This window comes from Triturus cristatus, chromosome 11 (assembly GCF_964204655.1).
Source record: "Triturus cristatus chromosome 11, aTriCri1.1, whole genome shotgun sequence".
NCBI lineage: Eukaryota > Metazoa > Chordata > Amphibia > Caudata > Salamandridae > Triturus > Triturus cristatus.
In genome coordinates this window covers 202,046,830-202,069,297 of record NC_140594.1, presented here as the reverse complement: position 1 = coordinate 202,069,297, position 22,468 = coordinate 202,046,830, and the positions used below count along the sequence as shown (strand labels likewise).

Genomic DNA, 22,468 nt, shown 5'->3' with positions numbered 1-22,468 from the left:
GGCTGCCCCTGTGCCGGTGAGGGTGTAAGCTTGGTGCTGCCTTGTGGCCCCCTCATGTGCTTAACTTAGACCCCGGAGACTGGGTTATCAAACGTGTTACTCACCTGTGAGCAGTTTTCGATTACCCCCTTTCTCCATTGGATACCATCGGTGCCAGATTCCTAATTTGAACCTTGCACCCAGCTGCCCCTGTGCCGCTGGAGGTGCAGATTTGCTACTTATTTGAACCTTGCCTGGTGCTGATTCTTCATCCTGAAAACCAAGACTGTAAGTTGTATACTTACCTGCAAAACCGCATTCTTCTTTTCATCCCATATTGCTGAACTGAAAACTGCAGTGTCCACTTTTTAAAGTGAAAAGTATTTTTCTTGAAAAACGTACTTTTTACGTATTTCATGGTCTTAAAATAAATCTTGAAAGCTTACTTTTCTAAAATTGGTGTGGATTTCCTTTTTGAGTCGTGTGTCATTTATGAATCACTGTGTGCATAACAAATCTCTTACACTCCTCTGTGTCTGGCCTAAGGCTGCTCGACCACACTCCCACAGATAGAGCACTTTGGGTTTATATTTGACCTTGTACACTTCTGGGGGAATCTCTAGACTCATTGCAAGATATAACCACTTAGTGGTATATCGTATAAAGAGCCATCTTCCTACAGGTAAAGGTATTGCCAATTGGGGGAACATCTGTACATATTTCTATAGCGCACAGCTACTCAAAGTGTGTCCTGGCGCTGTTTAGGTGACTCAAAGCAGAAAGGCGGCATGGAACACTGATCTCTTGTTATCCTACTAATAACTGTGAGTGCTGACTATGCTGGTTAGGGCTTGGAGAGCCTCTTGGCCACATCTGTGTATGCCATCTCTGTTTCTTTGTCAGCTGCACAAGTGTTGGTACATTTGTACCATGCATACGCATTCCTCAGGTACCGCCATACCTCCGTCATCTCTGTTGGGATCTCGTAATTGTGGTATTTTTTTGCTACAATCTATACTACATGAATTTTGGGTAGAAGATTACAGTCAGCAAGTGTCAGATCATAACCATCATGGAACTTGTGCTTTAAAAGCTTTTCGTCCCCTGCACTGTTATCATCAATCTACTCAGGCAGAGGTGTGTTTAGGTAATTAGCAAGATTTTTCAATGCTTTTGTCAAACCTTTCTCCAAGCTGGCACTGTCTTGCTGCTTCATGTTTTTGATGTAAGCAGAGAATTTGGAGAATATATCTATTCCTGCAGTTTTGGATTCTCTATGCTTAGCAGCCAGTTCAGGGTACTTTGGTGGTGCCAGAGTCTCCTCTAGGAACTCTACGATTTTGATATCAGTCTTGACCTGACCATTAAAGGCTAGTTATGGTGGGTGGGCCCTAGGCGCCAAATTGTGAAGATCAGCTGGTTTTCTTTGATCTGGCACTGGGGAGCTGGTTAGCAGGAACCAAGAGCCCTTCCAGTCGAAATCACATCATAGACCAGTCAAAAAGGAGTACTTTCCTACATGGAGTTACAATTCACTTTCTATTGAGGTGAAACAAATGTCTTCTCAGAGGTTTTACTACCTGGGCAGACCTCGTCCCAAGTCTTTATTGCCATTCAGTAAAGCTCTGACTGACACCTTCATTGGTACATGGGCTTAGCCTTATTCATGCCCATGCTTGAATATACAAGTGGCACAATGCCACAGACCTACTCAGGGTGAATCTGTGTTCCTGATGCTGCACTCGACTTCTGCGAACCTGGTAATTGAGGTTTTTAGAGTCGAAGTGGATTAAGGCATTCAGGAAACAAGTGGCCTCGCCCTTTAGTCAGTGAGCACTAGCTGTTTGCTGGGTAGGTACTCCCCCGCATTATGGGACATGGTTGCCTGTATCTTGCTAGCAGTCCTGGTTGAATTCTGCTCCAGTCTGGCGCAAACCATTGAGGATGATCTGGACGCAGCCAAATACATTATATGGCAGGATTGGACACTACTGATTGCTTAGGCAGAGCAATTGGGACTAAAGGGGTGCTCCGGCGCCACGCATAGGTGGGATCCACTGGGTTGTAAGGTGATGTTCAGGTGTCACTCATGGTAATGCCTTTTCGCAGGTCTCGCCTATTTGACAAGAAGGCAGATTCCATACTAGAGCGCATCAAAGAAAGCCAAGCAACAGCAAACTCTCTCGATCTCTCTGCACCCGTTAGTATCCCGAAAACATTTGCCTCTTTTGAGGGCTCACCGGTGTTTTGCAAACAAAGGCCCACCACCCTAGCAACAGGCACCCCAATCCTTTCGGGGTCAGGGATCCAGCAGACAATATCCAGGTCTGCAGGGAAAGCAAACATCTCAGTCCACATGCCCCTCTAGCAGAAGCCTTCAAGCCACTTTCAACAGAATCAGTCCTTTCCGACCTGACACATCTTCCACCCATATCAGGGCAACTTTCGGGCAAGCAGTTTTGCATTGTGCTACAGAACGTTCAGGCACTTTTGATGAAAGGAGCCATATGGAGAATCCCAATCCTTGTACAAGGAACTGGATGTTACTCCCGCTATTTGCTAGTGCTGAAAATGATAGAGGCCTTTATCATATTTCATATCCCCGGGCTCTCAATTTGTTCTGTGGAAGGACAAATTCAAGATACTCATGTTGGTCCATCTTTTGTCTGCCCTGGATCCAGAAGTGAAGATGGTAACTTTGGAACTGCAGGTTGCTTATTTCCATGATCCCACCCTGCAGGCCCACTGGCCCCACTTGTCCCAGTGTTTGAAATGTCTAGGTGGGCCAAGAGCATTTTTGGTTTTCCATATTCCCTTCAGCCACACCAGTGCCCCTCAGGTATTCACAAAAGAGATGTTGGTGGTTGCAGCATATTTTTAGAAGTCGGCATACAAGTGATTCCCTACCTTATTGGCTGTGGAAGGTGGGCTTGGCATAGTCAATAGTGCACCACCTCCAGATGATGGTGAACCACCTGAACCTCCAGACGATGGTGAACCTTCTGACATCGTAGGGGCTCACTATCAATGTGCCAAAGTCACTCTTGACTCCTTCGCAGAGGCTTACCTTCATTAAAGCCATACTGAATACAGTGTATGTTCGAGGCATATGAGCTGCAGATCACACACTAGCATAGTAGATGGCCATCTGGTGTTGGGCTCGGATGCTTGCACGTTGTTGTTTGTTTGGAAGAAGTCTTTGTAGTCACGAGATAGGTGACTCCTCCCTTGGATGATAGTGCACATATGCATCAACTCCATTGTTAGATTGTTTTTTTCCTCCATTGGGTTTGGATGCAACTTTTCCGCTCCGGTTGGAAATCTCAATTCCAAGCTTCTCGAAGTGCAAAATTTACAGAAAAACCATTGAATCACCTTCATCTTCGACATCGATCTCATCAGCTCGATTCCGGACGTCGACGCGGGCCGCTGGGCCTATCGACGCCGTAAGGCCTACGGCTCATGGAAAGGACGCCTTTCAAAAAATGCCCCCAGTGTGGAGAAACATTTCCACACAGTGACCATCACAAGGTCTGCAACCTGTGCCTATCACCTGAACACGACGAGTCCAGCTGTCCAGCCTGTGCATCCTTTTGATGAATACAGGCCCCAGCTAGGCCCGCAGGACACAAGGGTTCGCTCTCCTGTAATGGAATCTACAAGGAAGTTGGCACGGAAACTGCAAAGTACAAAGACAAAGTTTATTAACCCTTAAGGGTGGTCCTACAATCCATACAACACCCTTCGGTATTGCATAGAGTAGCACACCGAACTTGCGAACACAGTCCCCTTTTATACACAACAGAGGGGCTCATAAGTGGGTGGATACAACATGAGGCGAAGAACATTACCTTTTATGGACATTTTCGATACAGAATCAATATGTGGGCGGAGTTAACACATCTCTAAGCCCGCGAAAACATGGTCGAGCGAGGATTAACTGATAACAGATGTGGTCAAGCCTGGGCATGCGCCAGACGGACAAAGGAGCTATTTATAGACTGTTACTAGGAAGATTACAAGAGCAACTAACACGAAGATAGGACTCTTCTCGTGCTGAGCACGTGGAGACATGACAATACAAAATGGAGTCCAGACTTTAGTCAACATAACAAAAGAAACTCGGTCCTAAAGGGGAATTTATGTCTTTAGTGAATGCTTAATCACATCGTTGTTTCAATTTTCAACAGACGACCCTTTCAGCATTTACTGAAGACATCCGGTTTATTAGAATAATCATCGTATATGTCAATTTTCATCATTTCTTCTATTTCTTTAGTTAAATGTTTCTGGTAAGTGACATTGGCAATAGCTTTCTTATCAGGAATACAGAGTGACATACATAGGGAACAGAGTAAAGGACCACATTGGATACAAATACAACAGGAAAACAGAATTGCTACGATAATACAGAGACCAGTTAAAACCTTCCACCCCCATGTGGTGATCAATGCCCAAAACCATCCAGTAAAGGTCCAAGTGCCATTTTCTGTATGGATTTCAGCTGCAATTTTATGTAACTTGTTAATAGCATTATAGACTGATGGCGTGTGGTCAGGAATAAACACACAACAACTACTTCCGATAATTTTACATGCTCCACCTCGGTCAGCTAACATAACATCTAACACCATACGATTCTGCAATGCAACAATTCTAGTGATTTGTAATTCTTCCGTAAGATTCCCAAGAGCAGCAGCGGTTTGATTTGTCACAGCCTCTACAACTCTTGTTAACCTTAGAACTTTCCTACTATTTAGGGCAGCTCCAACAAAGAAGAACAATCCTAAATTAAAATCAATATACTGCTGCAGACCAGTATCGGTCTGGTCAACATCATCAATAGATAGAGTACGTTTATACCTATTTACAGTCACATTATTCAACAACTTCAAATCTTTATGATAAGATGCAGGTGCCAAAAATACAGGAGGTAATAGGAATGCTACGTAACATACTCCATACCAACCGGCTGGCAAACGATAATAACCTTTATTTCCACATACGAAGTACGTATTATGGGATGCTAAGAAGGTACTGTTATTCAACCCGTCGATGTTCAGGATAGTGATACAGTCACTAACACCAACAGGAATATAACCCACACTCTGGACACACAGGTCCGCTTGAGCTTGTGCCACTTGAATCACGAATCGGTCTTTTCCCACAGTGTCCCTAGTGTTCGTGAAAATATAGGGAATCGATTCATTGTCTGGTCGATACTCTTCCCATTCCCAAATTGTCCCATTCGCTTGTGGATAACCATCTTTATCTTGATGACATTCCCTATTAAGTCTGAAAAGTAACCGTCCCACTGTAGGTTTCCGAGTGGCAAAAAGCAAAGTGTACCATGCTCTACAAGAGCCATTATGAGAAAAAGGAAGAGGTATGAACGGAGTTCCTCCTTTTTTCTGGTGAGCTGGCATCATGCCACATATCCAACAGTTCGTAGCATTAGTGGCAACATGAGTATGATGCAACATCTGGATGAAAGTGTTATTCAAATAAGACTGGCGATGCTTCAACTCTTGATACGGAAGGGTATAAAAGTAGTGCTCCTCAGGCACTGGAGTAGTCAAAACAAGCAACTCTCGAGCAGGAGTCACATCCTCAACAAACCATGTAGTTATCCCAACAATAGCTACTGTAAGAATAAAACCTGTTGCACAAAGGATTTTCTTTTTCTCCATTTTAGAATGAAAAATCAATATCTTCCTGAAACTAAAAGGTTGTCAGAACTCTTCCCCTTAGGCAGCGGTTGATTTCTTCACCAGCGGGCCAAGACGGGTGTCGCTACACTAATGCAGGGCTGATCCCCCCCCCTTGCCACATTGGCTCTCCGTTTCACTAACCTAAGGGCCGTTCTGACAACTTGTCCTGATACTGAAGAATTCACTTCCTTGGCCTGAGATGATATCGTCTTCCTCCAGGAATCACGTGGTCCGGAAAGAGCTCCTCAGTGTCGTTCGGTTCCACAGCACGGTCTTTCTCTGCAGTCAGAATTTCTCGATGGTCGGTCAATACAGCAGGCTCCACCAATCCAGGTGGCACTTTACGACAGTGCAGGGAATGGATCCAGTTCTTTCGGTTGGAAACCCGCACAGCCGTCCTCGTTGCAAGTAAGATTTGCTCAGGACCAACCCATCTCGGCTCCAAGCTGTTCGTCCTTTCAAAAATCTTCAGCATAACATAGTCTCCAGGTCGGAGACTATGACCTTCGCCTGTGGACCGATCAGGGAGCGCCTCTCGGACCTGTTGATGAATAGAAACCAAGTTATCCGTTAACTGTGCCAGATAATCATTCATCATTACACAAGGTACATCATACACAGCCTTAGGTCTTGGTGGACCCCAAATATTCATTGGGCGTCCAAAAACGATCTCATAAGGCGTGAGACCGGTTCGAGAATGTGGTATCGATCTAATTGACAATAATGCCAGCGGTAAGGCATCTGGCCAAGTCAAAGAAGTCGAAGCTTGGATCTTAGCGATCTTGAGCTTCAGCGTACCATTATACTTCTCAACCAGTCCTGCAGACTGAGGGTGAAACACTGCATGAAACTTCTGGGTAATGCCTAGACCCTTCAGGACATACTTTATAACATCCGCTATAAAGTGAGGTCCGTTATCACTCCACAGCAGTCTACAAACGCCATATCGAGGGAAGAACTCCTTCAATAGCATCTTGGCTGTAGTCATTGCAGTTTTATCTTTCGTAGGGTATGCCTCAACCCATTTACTGAAGGCACAAACCACTACTAGAACATACTTCAAATTGTTACAGCGTTCAAGCTGGATGTAATCCATCTGCAAAACCTCAAAGGGTGCAGTAGGTGTCACAAATCCTCCTGCTGGAGTTCGAGTACCCTTTCCTGGGTTATACCTCAGACAAATCATACAGGTCTGCACTACCCTCTTTGCCGTGCTAGCAATCTCTGGATGCTCCCAAACTTGAGTAAGCAATTTTACAATTGCGGAAGCTCCAACATGTGCTAGCCCATGTGCCATCTGAACCATAGGTTGTACAAAAGCTGTGGGTAACTTCCATCTATCCATCTGCTTATTTCTCCAACAACCCTCATCATCCAATTCTCCATCATTGGACCATTGCTCCCGTTCTTTGTCAGAAGCGGTCCTCTGTATTTCCAGCACTTCTCTCTTTGCATCGTGCCATCTTTCTACCTGCGACTTCACTACGTACACGGTAGTAGCACCAGGCTGCATTGCAGTCTCCCGTGCCACCCGGTCTGCCAAAGCATTCCCTTCTCCAACTTTATCAACCACTTTCTTATGGGCACTACATTTAATTATAGCAATCTTCTTCGGATATGTCAATGCGGTCAAAAGGTTGTGAACTAACTCTCCATGCATTATCTGTACTCCATGCGACGTTAGAAACCCTCTCTCCTTCCAGAGTAGGCCGAAATCATGCGCTACTCCGAAGGCATAGCGACTATCTGTATAAACATTCACACACAATCCTGTACTGAGCTCACATGCTCGTGTTAATGCTATAAGTTCCGCTGCTTGAGCTGATTTCTGTGGTATGCGTGCTGTCTCCACTATCGTTTGCAGTGTTGTAATTGCATACGCTGCTGAAGTCGCACCATCTGGTAGCTTCAGGCATGATCCGTCCACCCACAATTCTCCATCAACATCTGGAAAGGGCGTATCTTGGAGATCAATACGACCCTTTGTCTGTTCCTCAGTCACAAGAATACAATCATGTGCTTTTCGTGCTTCAGACTGAGTTTCCGGAAACGGCAACAATGTAGCCGGATTTAACGTTACACACCTCTTTAACGTAATATGAGGAGCCAAAAGCGTCAACTCATATCCCGTTAAACGGGCACTGGTCAAATGCTGCGTTTTTGTCTGATTAAGCAGGGCATCAACAGCATGGGGGACCAATACCAACAGTTTGTGAGATAACACAATTCCCTCGCTTTGGCGTATTGACACAGCTGTCACCGCCACCGAGCGAAAACAACCAGGCAATGCTCGGGCAACAGGATCAAGTACAGCCGAAAAATATGCACAAGGGCGCTGCTTGCCGCCGTGCATCTGCACTAAAACTGATAATGCACATCCATCTTTCTCATGCACATACAGCGAAAAGGGTTTTGTATAATCAGGGGTCCCTAACACTGGTGCTGAACAAAGGGCCTGTCGCAATTGCTGGAAGGCAATGTCACACTCATTTGACCAGGGAAGCGGAATAGGTGTGTCTTTTGTCAAAAGGGCTAATAATGGCTTGGCTATGTGTGAAAACCCTAATATCCATTGCCTACAAAAAGAAACAAGACCCAAAAATGCACGCACGTCCTTCTGTGTGGAAGGCACTGGCGTGTCCAAAATTGCTTGAATACGATCTGGCGTGAGTGCACGCCCCTCCTTAGACAAAAGGTGACCCAAATAAGTCACCTTTGGTCTACAGAATTGCAATTTCTTCCTCGATACTTTGTGATTGTGAAATGCCAAAAAGGAAAGCAAGGATAACGTACTCTTCTCACACAGCTCAGGAGTGTCAGCCGCCAACAAGATGTCATCGACATATTGTATAAGGGCGAACAAAAGAATCCAATTGCCTTTTCAATGCTTGACTGTAAATGCTAGGGCTTTCTGTGTAGCCCTGAGGAACTCTACAAAATCGATAAGACCTATTATTCAGAGTGAAACCAAAAAGGTATCGGCTATCAGGATGAATAGGGATCGAAAAGAAGGCATTTTTCAAATCAATAACCGAAAACGTGGTCGCCGTTGGCGGGACCAAAGTGAGCAACGTCGTGATATCAGAAACCACTGGATACTGAGGTATCACGATCTTGTTCACCTCCCTCAAATCAATGATAAACTGATAAACCTTGGCATCCGTATCTTTCTTCAAGATGGGTAAAATCGGACTGTTACAGACGTTGTAGGGGACTTCCTCCACTACTCCCACCTTAATCAAATCCTGCACAATCTGTATAAGGGCCTCCTCCCCCTCCTGGGAAATACGATACTGAGGGAGGCGTGGTAACACCGCACCCTCCTGGACACTAATGTGGACAGGCGGAATCACCATCTGTCCAACATCAGTATCCGAAGTAGTCCACAAAGTACGAGGGAGGGAGGCTAAGACTGTATCCTCTGCAACCACACACATCCGTTCTGTCATGGGGTGATTATCGTTTAATATCACACGTACTCCAGCGGGGGAGCAGCGGATCGTAGCTCTGAAGTGCTTGAGCATATCAAGACCCATAATGTCAGGCGTGTTCGGGGCAAGCAAAAACGGACAGGGTGCAGAAAAGGGATCAACCTGGAATGCAAGGGGTCGAGAAAGAGGGCTTCGAGAGAGTGTACCATCAAACCCTACCGATGTAACCATTAAGCCAGATGGGGGAGCCCTCAGAACCAATTGTTTAGACAGCGCGCTACGAGTCGCTCCTGTATCTACGAGGAACCGATCAGTAGAACCCAAAACCTTCGCTGAGACATAAGGACCCTTCTGATCAACCGGCACTTCAACTGATTCTAACCCCCATCCAACGCATTCCTATGCATGCTGCGAATCATGGTACCCAGAGCGGTCCGTCCCTGACACTTGATACTGGTGCGATCGATCAAAGACATTAGGTCTATCTCGCTGCTGCACGGTAGGTTCAAAACGAGCACGATCATTAGAATTCCCTCTGAGATTCGGGAAACCCCCTCTACCTCTCGGTGGACCTTGATTATGCCCCTGGCGAGATGCATACAACGCCGGACAATCTCTGGCCCAATGACCCGACTGTTTACAATACGCACATTGATTCCTATTTAAATCTGATCGACCCGAAGGGGAACCATAGAATCCTCCCCTACCTCTATTAACACCCCGACGAGGCGGGCCATACACTTGCGCTAACATCACCTTCGTTTTTAACTCTTTCGATTTCTTCTCCTCCTGCCCCTTCGCTTCTTGTTCCTGACGCTCATAATACTGAGCTATAGTCAGGAGGGATGTCGGAGACGCGGTGGACCAAGAACTTTCACTCGCTTTTAAACAAGCTGCTATTTCCGGTAATAAATTCGCCACATATTTATCAGCAAAAAGGTGTCGACCCGTATCATCCGTAAGTGACTGACCACTAAAATCATGAAATGTCTCCTCAAAGCACGTAAAGAAATCTGCAACTGATTCATCAACTTTCTGTTTACACGAGGCTAACATGTTCCAGTCAATCTTTTTAGGGGGAATAATTGTTTTCAACTTGGTCAAAATAGCAGCGGGGAGATCTAAGATAATCTGAGGCGGTTTCTGCGCGGGCTTCCTCTCCCTATCCTCATCCTCAATCTCAGACCACCTAGCCTTAAAAGCGGCTTGATCATCCACCTTCCGTACAGATCGCCACATATCCGGTGGTAAGATAAGCCCAAAGAACAGGTCTATATCTGCTAAGGTCATAGTACAAGAATTCAAGGCCCCTTCGACTTCTTCGTAAAAGGCCGCTGGATTCTTGCGGGGGTCAGGCAATGCATTCTTTAATGCCATAACATCAGCCCTATGCCAGGGAGTATAAACCCAATTGTACACAAAATATCCCTTAGCATCGGCAGAAGTAATATCCGCACTAGTTCCCGCTCCTTTAGGAGGAACATACAAAGGTGCCGCCTCTCGCATGGGTTTAGCATGCACTAGTTCGTCCTTATCTGACTGGGAGGAAGACGGCTGCTGGTCGTCCGCCTGCAAGGTCAAGCTCTCCTCCTCCTTGTTCCGGCGCGCTTTGTCCCGCAGTTGGAGCATCTCATCCCGTAGCGCAAACAGACGTCGGACCGCATCAGGCACCTGAGAGGGAGAGAAAGTACCATTACGCAGTGCTCTAGAATCCGACACTATCTCCTGTGGCTCAAAAACATCAGAATATTTTCGAAAGGCAGCAACCACTTCATCAGAGAAAATGGCAGCAAAATACAATTTCTCCCTATCCTGCCATCCTTCCAGAACCGGTAATAACTCTGCAGAAGACATCTTATTTGAAACTGCACGATAAGAAAGTTTCCGAAGCTCACCCGAGCGCTCAAGAGATAACATGGATCGCGTGTCTATCTTATCTTTACCCGATCCAGAATCCTGAACTGTCGGAGCAGACGCACCCACATAAGGTGGCGGGGAACGATCTAATAGGAAAAAATCATTATCAAGATTAGTAAGGACAGGATAAAGAGGCTGCCGAACAGCATATTGACCCGACACTTGCAGCCTACGCTCTTTCTCTTGTCTCTCCGTCTGTTCTCTTTCTTCCCGACGCTTCGCTTCCTGCGCTCGCATATGATCATTCTTCCGTTGCTCTTTATCAAACAGCGCTTTCTCACGTTTTTCTCGCTCGCGCACTTCCTTCACCCATAATCGCACACACTCAAACATATCTTGACGAGCACGCCGTTTACACATACACTGTTCCACATACTTTGGTGTATTTCCTCCATACTGTGCTGTACATTATGGAAGAAAGACCATGCTTCACATACATATCCCTATTAGGAGTCCCCTCTGGGGGGGCTGGAGCAGATTCCTCGAGGTTTAACCGGTTTCCAAAGCAGCAGCACCACTTACGGCGTGCGCTAAAAGCAGGCATGCTCAAAATAATGCAAAATATGCAGTATTATCAAAAAAATGGCACTTAAACTTTGCGCCGTTCAAATTTACACAGCTCCGGAGAAATATCTCCACATTACCTGCCTATATGTGTTGCAACGCATATATTCTCACAGTAATCAATACAAGATATGACCGGTCATCACTAATTAAACTCAAATAGCCAACCCAGGCTTCAAAAACTCGGAGCAAGTACCGTACAACAGTTCTTACCAATCAAGAGTGTCCAGATTCCAACTGCCAAGCTCCAAAATCCGCCCAAACGGCTGTCACGGCAGAACCGACAGAAGAGGTCTCAGTCGAGGACCGGCGCCACCCAGATGGTCAGTTCGGAAGGGAAGAAAGAAAACCTCGGGATGCCAGGACTAAAATGCCTCTGGCAGTGATCACATCCCCGGCCAAAATTCCTCACCTTCGTCACGACCAGTCCTTCGAGCATCCGAGTCGCCGATAAGCCCCACGTGACGGGCGCCAATTGATGAATACAGGCCCCAGCTAGGCCCGCAGGACACAAGGGTTCGCTCTCCTGTAATGGAATCTACAAGGAAGTTGGCACGGAAACTGCAAAGTACAAAGACAAAGTTTATTAACCCTTAAGGGTGGTCCTACAATCCAGACAACACCCTTCGGTATTGCATAGAGTAGCACACCGAACTTGCGAGTACAGTCCCCTTTTATACACAACAGAGGGGCTCATAAGTGGGTGGATACAACATGAGGCGAAGAACATTACCTTTTATGGACATTTTCGATACAGAATCAATATGTGGGCGGAGTTAACACATCACTAAGCCCGCGAAAACATGGTCGAGCGAGGATTAACTGATAACAGATGTGGTCAAGCCTGGGCATGCGCCAGACGGACAAAGGAGCTATTTATAGACTGTTACTAGGAAGATTACAAGAGCAACTAACACAAAGATAGGACTCTTCTCGTGCTGAGCACGTGGAGACATGACAATACAAAATGGAGTCCAGACTTTAGTCAACATAACAAAAGAAACTCGGTCCTAAAGGGGAATTTATGTCTTTAGTGAATGCTTAATCACATCGTTGTTTCAATTTTCAACACTTTCGACCCAAAAAGACCATCCGAGATCTAAGGGCTAGAAGACACATCATGGCACAGAGACCAGCTCCGGAACCAGAGGACATCTTTGATGAAGGCCCCGATTTCCCAGAAGAAGATTCCGAGTATCTCGAAATCATCTCCGAGGCAGAAGACAAAGACTACCTCATCACTCCTGGGCAACGTGTGAGTACTACTGCCCCTGCCCCAACCCCTCCAACACCAAAGGCAGTGGTCAAGACTTTGTCTGTTGGCCCCAGTCGAGACCGAAAACATCCTTCAGAAGCCCCGCCTCTGGGCTCGGCTCCGAAGAAAAAAGAAGTCTTCCGGTAGCTCGGGACCGAGCAAACCGCATGACATTGTCCCGCCAGCACCTTCGGCACCGAAGCCAAAAGAACACTCTGCGCCGAAATCGGCTCCGACGCCTTCCACCTCCAAATCAGCCCCGAAAACGCCAAGGCCCATAGACAAGCCAGTTTCGAAGGTTCCCAAGCCTAAAGATGCAGCTTTGGCTCCGAAACTAACATCCTCGGCACCAAAACAAACGGCTACGGACTCTGATACACCTCCTAAAGGCAAAACCTATAATGATCAAGCACAACCTTGCTAGGAACCGAAAAAATCTGCACCAAAAACTGCTACCGAGGAACAAGAACTTTTTCACCCGATCCCATCGATCCAAGGCAGAAAAAGATTTATATCAACCCAAAAACTGGACACGTCGCCGCTGTGCCATGTAAAAAACGAAAACTGGACACACCATCTGCTCTAGTTCCTGTACATAATAAGGACTCTGCAACATCGCCTATGCCCCCTTCTTCTCCTACACTGCCTTCTAACCCACCTCCTCTGCCTACACCACCCTTACCTGTAACTTCTCCACCACATACACCACCTCCAGATGATGGGGGATGATGACCTAGGGGGTGGAGGGGATCCTAATGACCCGTTCACGGATCCAGATACCTCACCGCTTGATGATTGGGCATTACCTATCCCAACAGACCTACCAGACCCACAGCCATATCTCTCAAAACCATCTCCCCCAGATGATCACCTGGGGTTTGGCCAATTATTAAATAGAGCTGCACTTTATCATGGTGTTACAATGCACTCCGACGCACCAGAGGAAGATTTCCTCTTAGATACTTTTGAACAAGTCAGTGCAAATATTACCTATGATTACGGGAGTCATTAAGCATGCCCCTGAAGTATTTAAAGACCCCGTCCGTCCCAGGGTTCTTAACTCTAGAATATAAAAGAAATATAGGCCTGCCCCTGAAGATCCTACTTACATCAAAGGACAGTTGCCTTTGGATTCTTTAGTCGTTTCCAATGCTAGGCAACGCGCCAACTCCCAGACCTCCCGAGATGCGTATTGCCAACACGCAAGCACTACTGGCACGATATGACAGGGCACACTACGACCAGTTAGAAAATCTCTTACAACATCTGCCTGACCAGTATAAAACCCAGGCAAATTACCTTATCCAAGAGGGCAAGCTAATTTCAAATGTGTCAATTAAATGTGCACTTGATGCAGCAGACACTGCCTCTAGATCAATTAACACCAGTGTGCTCCTTAGACGACATGCCTGGCTACGCATTTCAGGCTTTAAGCCAGAGGTACAAACTACCATACTGAGTCAGCCATTCAACCAAGAACAGCTATTTGTGCCGGCTGTATTCACTGCCCTTGAAACAAGCATTTGCACTGCAATAGGTCTCGCAGTTACACAAGTTAAAGCTATTGGCATTGTAAATGACAATGCCAACAGGCATTGTTAATTGCAATGTCAATAGCTCAAACTCGCGTAAATGCGAGACCTAATGCATTGCAAATGCTTGTCTAGGCAATGAAGCATGTAGGCCCTTCTCCCGCTGAATCATCCATCGGGAACCCAGACAGTCCTCCGGAAGGTGCCCTTGGTGTATGCTTGCAGGCACTGCAAACATCTCCTCCATGAAGAGGCTAGAGCCAGAATTAAATACATGTAGAAGAATTTAGTCAAAGCAAAAACCAAAAGAAATGATGGACGCAGTGTTGAACATTGCAAGCACTCACCCCCAGTCAACTGATCTGGGTTTAATCCAATACCGTTCTTTAGCCCACTCTGCCACCCCAGTTCAGACATGGCCATATGCAAATCAGTCTGACCCTGTGCCTCATGGGAACAGTCCAGCCCGAACTGCCAAGCCATGTCTTTCCCGGACCGGAACAAGCTTCCTAGGACCGGTTTCTGGCATTTCAGCCATCTTCAGCCAGGCTTGCTTGAATCCAGTGGCAAAGTGAGCAAGGGACTCACGTCTGAGCATACCCTGCCAACTTATGGCGAACAAAGCAAAAACCAAAGGAAATGATGGACGGAGTGTTGAACATTGCAAGCACTCGCCCCAGTCAACTGATCTGGGTTTAATCCATCACCGTTCTTTAGCCCACTCTGCCACCCCAGTTCAGACATGGCCATATGCAAATCAGTCTGACCCTGTGCCTCATGGGAACAGTCCAGCCCGAACTGCCAAGCCATGCTTTCCCCCTAAAGAACGGTGATGGATTAAACCCAGATCAGTTGACTGGGGGTGACTGCTTGCAATGTTCAACACTCTGTCCATCATTTCCTTTGGTTTTTGCTTTGTTCGCCATAAGTTGGCAGGGTATGCTCAGACGTCAGTCCCTTGCTCACTTTGCCACTCGATTCAAGCAAGCCTGGCTGAAGACGGCTGAAATACCAGAAACCGGTCCTAGGAAGCTTGTTTCCGGTCCAGGGAAGACATGGCTTGGCAGTTCGGGCTGGACTGTTCCCATGAGGCACAGGGTCAGACTGATTTGCATATGGCCATGTCTGAACTGGGGTGGCAGAGTGGGCTAAAGAACGGTGATGGATTAAACCCATATCAGTTGACTGGGGGAGAGTGCTTGCAATGTTCAACACTCTGTCCATCATTTCCTTTGGTTTTTGCTTTGTTCGCCATAAGTTGGCAGGGTATGCTCAGACGTGAGTCCCTTGCTCACTTTGCCCCTGGATTCAAGCAAGCCTGGCTGAAGACTGCTGAAATGCCAGAAACCGGTCCTAGGAAGCTTGTTTCCGGTCCAGGGAAGACATGGCTTGGCAGTTCGGGCTGGACTGTTCCCATGAGGCACAGGGTCAGACTGATTTGCATATGGCCATGTCTGAACTGGGGTGGCAGAGTGGGCTAAAGAACGGTGATGAATTAAACCCAGATCAGTTGACTGGGGGTGAGTGCTTGCAATGTTCAACACTCTGTCCATCATTTCCTTTGGTTTTTGCTTTGTTCGCCATAAGTTGGCAGGGTATGCTCCGACGTTAGTCCCTTGCTCACTTTGCCACTCGATTCAAGCAAGCCTGGCTGAAGACGGCTGAAATGCCAGAAACCGGTCCTAGGAAGCTTGTTTCCGGTCCAGGGAAGACATGGCTTGACTGTTCCCATGAGGCATAGGAACTGACTGATTTGCATATGGCCATGTCTGAACTGGGGTGGCAGAGTGGGCTAAAGAACGGTGATGGATCAAACCCAGATCTGTTGACTGGGTGTGAGTGTTTGATTGGTTCTGATGCTCCGTCCATCACCACCCCCTTTTGTACCGCTTTGTTCGCCATAAGTTGGCAGGGTATGCTCAGACGTGAGTCCCTTGCTCACTTTGCCACTGGATTCAAGCAAGCCTGGCTGAAGACGGCTGAAATGCCAGAAACCGGTCCTAGGAAGCTTGTTTCCGGTCCAGGGAAGGCATGGCTTGTTGGCAGTTCGGGCTGGACTGTTCCCATGAGGCACAGGGTCAGACTGATTTGCATATGGCCATGTCTGAACTGGGGTGGCAGAGTGGGCTAAAGAACGGTGATGGATCAAACCCAGATCTGTTGACTGGGTGTGTGTGTTTGATTGGTTCTGATGCTCCGTCCATCACCACCCCCTTTTGTACCGCTTTGTTCGCCATAAGTTGGCAGGGTATGCTCAGACGTGAGTCCCTTGCTCACTTTGCCACTGGATTCAAGCAAGCCTGGCTGAAGACGGCTGAAATGCCAGAAACCGGTCCTAGGAAGCTTGTTTCCGGTCCAGGGAAGGCATGGCTTGTTGGCAGTTCGGGCTGGACTGTTCCCATGAGGCACAGGGTCAGACTGATTTGCATATGGCCATGTCTGAACTGGGGTGGCAGAGTGGGCTAAAGAACGGTGATGGATCAAACCCAGATCTGTTGACTGGGTGTGTGTGTTTGATTGGTTCTGATGCTCCGTCCATCACCACCCCCTTTTTTACCGCTTAATTCATTCTTGTGGCTCTGGACTGGGCGAGGAGAGTCTGGTATCCAGAGCTTCTGAAAAGGAGCATCGATCCTCCGATCAGGCTGCCACTTCGGGAAGATCTTCTGTCGCAGCTGCAGGGGAAGGTCCTCTTGCGTGGAGATTGTGCAGTAGCAGTTCTTGGCTTTTGACCTTCCTCCTAAACTATGCAACGTTATTTTGTCGGCCAGGGGCCCTCCACAAAGAAATATACACCTGCTGTTGGCAGAAGTTTGTATTATACTGTACAGAAAGGTCTATTGACCCTCTTTCTGCTTCTCTTTCCACTGTTCTTCTATTCATTCTAACCCTTGCCCAGCAGGTCTCTGCTTTGAGTACTCTGAAGTGTTATCTTTCTGCTCTATCCGCATTTTTGCGGCTGCCAGACCAACCCTCTCTCTTTAGGGCTCCGATTGTAAATAGGTTTTTGAAGGGGCTGGCTAACTTGTTTCCGTCCACTCCCTTTGTTATGCCGCAGTGGACCTTAATTTGGTCCTCACTTTTCTTATTTGTGCTCCTTTTGAGCCTCTGCACAATTGTCCCCTTTGGCTGCTTACCATCAAGACCATAACATCTGCCCGGAGGGTGAGTGAGTTGCAGGCGCTATCTTGTACGCCTCCCTACATGATGTCCTTTCCAGACAAAGTGGTGCTTGGCCCCCTTGCTTCATTCTTGCCAAAGGTAGTGACTCCATTCCATCTGGGTCTGTCGATCACACTGCCCACCTTCTTTGCTCCCCTGCATCCCTCCAAGTAAGAGGAGCGTCTCCACTGCCTTGACCCAAAAAGACCATTGTCGTTCTACCTTGGCCGCACAAAAGAGTTCCTGGTGGACGACCAACTCTTTGTGGTGTCCGTGGGAGCTAAGAATGGGCAGGCAGTGCAGAAAAGGACCATTTCTCGCTGGGTCGTTCTCTGCATTAAGATCTACTATGCCCTGGCTAAGAAGCAGCCCCCTGAGAGGTTAAAGGCCCACTCTACCAGGGGACAGGCTGCGACTACGGCCTTGGCTTGGGGTGTCCCAGTCCTGGACATCTGTCAGGCAGCAACATTGGCATCTTTGCACACGTTTGCCAAGCACTACTGCCTGGACAGTCCGGTCCGCAGGGATGGCGATTGTGCTCGTTCGGTCGTGCAGGACTTCCTAGTGTGAGGAGTTGGTTTGCAAGCTGGCTTAGGTATCTAATTCAAAGGTAAGGAATCTGCCGCTTGAAGTCTCTATCAGATGAAGAAGTTACTTACCTTCCGTAACGCATTATCTGGTAGAGACAGTATCTAGCTGCAGATTCCTTACAGGTCCGCCCATACCACCATGCTTTGCAGACTGATTTTGTTAGGGCTAGGGTTACTTCCTTTATTAGGACCTTAGTTTTGCACACAATTATGTCAGTTATTTCGTGGCTCTGCACTTTTGATGTCCGCGTGCCTGAGTGGCACCTTATAGGTGACCGCGACATCATAACCGACGTTAACGACGCCGTAATGCGGAGCCGAATTAAGCCACCTGACTGCTCGCGCAAGGGGTATTGATCGAGACAAAATTTCCAGATCCAGCCTGACACCTGGGGAATTCAACGGTAAGGAATCTGCAGCTAGATATTGTCTCTACCAGATAATGCGTTACTGAAGGTAAGTAACTTGTTAATTTCCTCCTAAACCTTTTGTGATGTCATTGAGGGATCTTAATTTGGTCTTTACTTTTCTTGTGTGCGCCCCTTTTGAGCCAATGCACAGCTGCTCTGTATGCCTCTGGACTCTGAAGATGGTCGTCCTGCTCTTGACAAATTCATCTCATTGCTTGATTGAACTTGAGGCTCTTTCAATACAGCTGCCGTCCACCACCTCCTTTCAGGACAAACTGTTGGTGAGGACCAGAGTGGCCTTCCTACCACACATTGTGGCTCCCTTTTTGTATTGGACAGTTCATCCCACTTTTGACTTTTTTTTTTTTTTTTTTTTTCCATCACTGCTCAAATGAGAAGGTGACACTCCATCGTTTGGACACCAAAAGAGCATTCATTTTTTCACATTAGTTGAGCCAAAGATTGCCAGGTAGACAATCAGCTCTATGTAGTGTTCTCTGGGGCAGAGAAAGGTAATCTGTCTGTGGATTCCTCACAGCCCTCACACCTCCTCGTTCTGTGTAATGGCCACCTTTACACATGAGAAGCTCCCAAATTAGAGATCTGCACACTGGCATACTTAATCTTTTGGGGCTTTGCATCTGAGGGCATGGACAGTATCATAAAAGAAACAAATGCCTGCATGCTTTGGTGGCTCTTGTATATGGTTCCGACAGTCACTTCCGGGGCGGAATGAGGTCGATGCCACCTTTCGGCAAGCAGGGGCTATGCTGAAAAATCTTCTGGATACAGTCTGGAACCTAAGGATATTCTAAGGGTGAGGAGTCTGTGGTTAGTGTCTGCCAGAAAGAGCGCTACCTAAGGTAAGTAACTTGTTCTTTCTGGCTCAATGAGAAGGTTTCCCGGGCAAAACAACCTTCAGCCAGAGGGGCCATGAATCCCAGAATTAATGCAACGTCCAAATGATGCATTTCATCTTCCTTTGCCTGTCCCTCCTCTCATATCCACAACCAACATAGATGACAGGTCAGATGGAAGGCATCGGACACAATTGGCATTCCTGAAGGGCCCCCAGGAATACTCAGAGGAAAGACTTTAACATTGATCATCAGAGCATAAATTACACAGAAAATATAAGGGCTTGTGCCCTAGTGGAACTCCAAAGGGACAGCATGTCTCAGAAAGACCAAGGAATGTAAAGTGAAATAATTTCTTTCACTTTTGTCCTAGAGAATGTTTGTCTTATGTCACACCTCGTGCCACCAGTAGGAACACTAACCTACAGCTGGAGTAGATGCGGTGGTCACCTTCCACAAAGTGATCAATTGAGCAGCAAAAAGTCTTACAATTGAAGCCTTAACCCTGGTGTACAAGACCTAGGTAATCTTCAAAACATAACTTCTAAGTCTCAATGGAGGCCGTGGTGTCTTTGATCCCAGCCTTGTTTGAGCAAACCATGAACTCCTTCAGTTCGAATTTTCAATTATTTGATCCAGTATAAAACCCATTACAATTTAAAACTGAGAGATTAGAAACAACTATTCAGTTAATTGCCTGTTCTCCATTGGCCCTGTAAACAGAAGCTAAAAATGTGCTATTCTGATGGATACCTCTATAGATTCCTCACCTTGTGAATATTCCCCAGATATCAAACTGGATCTGGAAAATTCAAAGCAGTACTCTTGCGTGCCAGTAAGGGGGCATTGTACTGCTTCACATCAACATTGTTCTGCTTACAGAGCCACATATAAGCTCCATCCATGTGCCCTGACATCCGTGCCTTTCTTTCCGCGTCTTTGAGACTCTGATCCTGATCTACTTCTTGGTCTTTTTTACCTGTTTTATAAATTCTTGCCACAGTGTTCAATGGATAATGTAACACCCTAAAACAAGGGGGTTCAAGACGTATAGGACTGTCACAAACATGTTTGTGACAGACCCTCGCAAAATAGGCTTAGTGTACCTTGGGGTCGCAGCATAACTCCTGAGCCTGCATTGATTGCACTCCGGTGAATCCGAATTGCAAAAAGAATCATGAGGGAAATTTGTATGTCACCAAACCTCAGAAGAGTCCTTGTTGTGACCGTTCTAAGTCGAAAGGAAGGTCTTGTTCCATCTCCCAAAGTCTTTCTGGCAGCAGATGATCATCGTGGTTGAAGTCTTCAGGTAAGTCCAAAAGAAAGCATAAGAAATCAAAGCGAGAATCAGCCTCTTCCTGTCACCTTCGAACGCTAGAGAATGTGTGAGTGCATCAGGGTGCCTCCTGGTCACGCTCTCACTATCCATTGGAGCACATTCATAGTCTAGTTTAGAGGTTCAACTGGGGCCTGAAATAGAGTTTCTGCTCACGGGTCTTCCCTTGATGCCGTCTGTGCTCCTCAAACACACACCTGGTTCCGCACTGTCGCCGATGCGACTTTCGTTTCTGCACAACCTGCTATGCCAGTCGTCTTTGCCTTAGCACCGGTGACATCACCGTTGATGCTGAAGGAGGATTTACATCCCATTGTGCTTTCAGACTCACAGTAGAATCCACCATGTCCTCGACCAAGGCCACGCTCCATGCTTACCAGGAGCGCAACCTGCTGCCAATCCTTCTTATTCTTTGCCTTTCCAAACGATACGCCTCAAATATTGCACAATCTTTTCAGCATTGATTCAGTCAATGACCATGGGGATGATTTTGTTCCCCAATGGATGAAAAAAAACTATTATGAGGAACTCCAAGATGTCAGTGGCCTTGATATTTCTCCAGATATTGGCCTTGTGTTGCCTCCTGGCCCTGCAGTAAATGCCCTCTTTGCCGTCCTTTGCAAAGTGCAATAGTAGTACTTGACTTACAGCTTGCCACTATGGAGGTGAAGACCAGGGTTTTGAAAGAGGTTCTGCAGCCTGCTCAGGCAGCTGAAGAGCCGGTATTGCTGTTTAAAGAAGCCCTTATGGATACTCTCTTAGGCACTTGGCGAAACTATGTGTTTGAGGCATGTGAGCTGTAGATCACATGCTTTGCATAAGATCGCCATCTAGTGTTGGGTCCGGATGTTTGCACTTTGATTTTCTGGAAGAAGTTTTCCCTAGTCACGAGGTAGGGGACTCCTCCCTTAGGTAACAGTGCGCGTGGTCTTCGACTCCATCTTCAGATTGTTTTTTGTTCCGCCATCGGGTTCGGATGCAACTCGCTACGCTCTGGTTCAACACCAATCCTTCGGTCCTTCTCGGCGCGTATAACATTCACACTCGACGGTATTATTTCCGATCGCGTTTCCCTTCGCGGATTGTGTGACTACTAAAAAACAATTTTGATGGGAGAGCTTGTGCTAGGCCGTTGGGCCTAGCCCCTGCTTCGACTCACAGTCAATGGAACGAACTCCTTTCAAGTTCTGTCCTCTGTGCCACATGAAATACCCGCGCACCAACTCACACGAACTTTGCAACGTGTGTTTGTCACCCGACCACAGGGAAGACCACTGTGATGCGTGCCGAGCTTTCCACTCCAAGAAGACTCTTGGCGACTGTCGGGCCCGAAGACGCGACATGCAGAGACAACAAAAAGACTCCATTCCGGACCTCTTCGGACCTGAATCGGAGGAGGAGGTGGTAGCCGGCGATCCCATCGGAGCCGATGAGGAACAGGAAGACACCTCCATCTCCGACCACAGCTCCGACGAGGATGAAGACATCCCGCACGGACAACGTACTGTAAGTACAGTCCCTACCTCACCTTCCACTTCCATCGAAGAAAATGACTCCGGACCAACCTGTGCCCTTGGGCCCCGGACAGCACCGAGATCAAGCTTCCAAAGCCCCGCCTTCAGGTTCGGCACCAAAGCCAAGCAAAAAGGATTCAGGCTCTGAAAAGCCCATGCCAAATCGGGCACCGAGCCAAAGACTTCAGAGTCGAAGAAAAAAATACGGCA

At 47.1% G+C, this 22,468-nt stretch overlaps 1 protein-coding gene and 1 pseudogene across 1 annotated transcript in view; one reads left to right on the top strand and one right to left on the bottom strand.

Moving 5' to 3' along the window:
- SART3 (spliceosome associated factor 3, U4/U6 recycling protein) overlaps positions 1-22,468 on the top strand; it is a 484,862-nt gene that overhangs the window by 451,851 nt on the left and 10,543 nt on the right. The window lies entirely within an intron of this gene.
- On the bottom strand, positions 824-21,115 carry LOC146783903 (chloride intracellular channel protein 5 pseudogene; annotated as a pseudogene).